Source organism: Panthera uncia, chromosome D1, assembly GCF_023721935.1.
Source record: "Panthera uncia isolate 11264 chromosome D1, Puncia_PCG_1.0, whole genome shotgun sequence".
In the NCBI taxonomy this organism is placed as follows: Eukaryota; Metazoa; Chordata; class Mammalia; order Carnivora; family Felidae; genus Panthera; species Panthera uncia.
In genome coordinates this window covers 108,971,292-108,974,078 of record NC_064808.1, presented here as the reverse complement: position 1 = coordinate 108,974,078, position 2,787 = coordinate 108,971,292, and the positions used below count along the sequence as shown (strand labels likewise).

The 2,787-nt window shown below is 50.4% G+C and overlaps 1 long non-coding RNA gene across 1 annotated transcript; it reads left to right on the top strand.

Annotated features, from left to right (window-relative positions):
* Window positions 1-633: 633 nt before the first annotated feature.
* LOC125910688 (uncharacterized) lies at window positions 634-1,914 on the top strand. Its single transcript, XR_007454146.1, has 2 exons — window positions 634-930; window positions 1,688-1,914. It is a non-coding gene; the product is annotated as an uncharacterized LOC125910688 (long non-coding RNA).
* Window positions 1,915-2,787: the final 873 nt, after the last annotated feature.

The following is a 2,787-nucleotide window of genomic DNA, read 5'->3' as shown; positions in this document are numbered from 1 at the left end:
TGAAGGCATACTGTTTGCCCCGCCAAGTGAAAGCAGAGATCATTTTGTGTTCCTTCCAAATTGGTGCGGAAATAAAGGCTTGGCGGGGTCCCTAGCCTCGTACCAAGTGTCAGAGTTCCCGTGGATTTGTTCCAGTGAAGGTGATACACTGGAAACAGAAGCACCTGCAGTCACTATGTGAGTTAAGTTGGCAGTAGCCCCTGTCATCCTCCAAGATCTATCCGACGTGATTGCAGGGTAAGTCAGATGGGAACGTGACAGATGCCATCACCCCTTATGTTTTCAAATCTTTGGCGGCAATATCAATCACTGCAGTTTTTCCAGAGAGGAGGTATTGCTTCTAGTTCACAATCCTGATAAGGAGAGGACATTCCATGGACTTTCACTTGGACATTCCGGCCATCATGACAGCACCCCATGGTCAGAGAGTTACTTTGGGGGCAAATGAAGCCCCCTGTGAGTCAGATTTGAACTAAGTCTCTATTATTTCACTGCTGTAAGCCCCACTTTGACTGTTGAGTCATAGTGGCATCAGCTCGGAACTACGACCTAATAATCCCATAAGGATCATCGCATTATGCCCCAGTGAGCTCTCATAAAGGACTACGAGACTCTTGTTACACTGGGTGTTTGCAGCAACGGCACAGGGTCCTTCCTCAGGTTACTTGGCTTCTCCTTCAGTCGAAGAGCTCTGGGTCTGTGAACCGACTGAGGTCTGGAAACTCACTGAGAGGCCACGATTCTTCACTGTGGTGATTCAAGTCAGGGTTGTGGCTCCAGATCTAGAGTTTATTAACTCAGTCAAGCAAGTTACTGGTGGGTTACAAATCTATGTAATTCCTACAGACACTACGATCAATCAGCCTCCTGGGGGATATCCTTGTGGTTAAAGCATTTTGGTGACTGGGACACTTTATGCCACCCTTTACGGTAACTATTTCTGTTTTATCTTTGTAGCTGAAGGCTGCACCTGGTCTAACACCCTTAGAATTCCCTCCTGCCTGTCTTTTCCAGGCTTTCTGTCCATATGTAAAATTCTTGCAATTCTTTGAGTATGCAAGCTACCTTCTCCTGGGTTATAGTGTGTTCTGGTCCCTTAGAACATGGTGAGATTTGGGGGCGTCTGGGTGGCTCAGTCGGTTGAGTGTCTGACTTCTGGCTGAGGTCATGATCTCATGGTTTGGGGGTTTGAGCCCCATGTCAGGCTTTGGAGCCTAGAGCCTGCTTCCCATTCTGTGTCTCCTTCTCTCTGCCCCTCCCCCACTCACACTCTGTCTCTCTCTCAAAAATAAACAAACATTAAAAAAAAAAAAAAAGAACACAGTGAGATTTGATCCTGGGCCTAGCAGCAGCAGAGCATCTTGGTGTGTTGAGGGACGGGAGAATCTACTCCCCAAGGCTTGCCCCAGGTGAGTGGTCACAAGGCTTCCAAGCAAAGGCAGGATATCCTCCTCAGGCAGTAGAGGGAAAGCTAATTCTTCTGGCTCAGGGAGGCTCCGAATGACACAGCAATTCACTTGGCAGCTTTATTTGGGTCCAACCAGTTGTTCCCATTCAAAGTTTCATGATTCCGTTCTTTTCTAGCCAATGTCCTAAAATGCACACGAGACACTTGATGAGACTGTGAACTTAAGAATCACTGTAATTCAGCAACCCACACAATTAAATGTTCCATTTTTATTTCCAGCAATCTTAGCCCTGCTGCCATAAGAAAACGGAGATCTTTCTGAGGCCATTGTGGAAGCTCTTGGACAGCCACTGAAGCTGAAAGCTAAAGGAAGTGACTGTGTCATTTTCTTTTCGGAAATGCTCAAGTGCCCTGAAAGAAATCATTCCCAGATCGCGGGGCTCATAGTTGTCATTTGAGCCATAAAGTCAAGTGCTTACTTCAACTGGCACCTCCTCAGAATCAAACACAGGTTACAGTTTGCTTAATTCTAATGCCGCCGTCTGCCACGGGTTACCGGTATCCCTGTCCCCACTATCAGGGGGCTTAGCAGGGCACTGTGGCCCACAGGCAGGACCAAACCGATCTCCGGATCCCATCTTTGAGGGGCTGCGGCCTCTCCCAATCCCGTATCAGTCAGGTTCCCGTTTGGAGACAGAAACACACAGGGGAAGTTCAATATCAAACCTTATTAACAGGGGAGAGACTCTAAAGAATTCCCAGAGGCCGAGAGACGATACCTAAAGAAGGAACACACTTAGAGAGGAGGACCCGGCGTAAAGTTGGTGTTTAGACCTTGTTGGAGGCACGTCAGTCCTCCGAACGGAAAAGAAGTTCCCTGGTCTGCTCCAGGACCGGGGAAGTGGGAGACAACCCTCCGAGGTGTGGCTGCATGATGCTGGTGATGGGTACCCGGGGGGAGTCAAGGGTGGGAGGGACACACGGAGCGGTCCACAGAGAGGTGACCGCCCGGCCAGGGTCAGGGCTGGGGCTACAAGCCCACAGGGGTCTGGGGATCCAGAACACTGGCCGGAGAAGAGTGCCAATGGAGTTTCCTCACACATACGGCTGCCACCAGGAGTCAGGACCACTCCAGTGTCAGAAAGAGAAGCCCTCCCTCCTGAAACACCTACCCGTGCTCTCTGCAGAAGGGACGTGTTCCATCGTCGCAGAAGCAGGTGATGGGGGCAGAATTTCGGGCCGGGGATCCTGGCACAGATCCCGGTCCTCGAGCCCCGTCTCCTGCTTGAACCTGACCATTCCAACCCTCCCTGGGTTCCTTGCTCCCCTTCTCCTCTCCTCTGCGGCCTGAGTCTGGCCACACATACCACCTACAACCG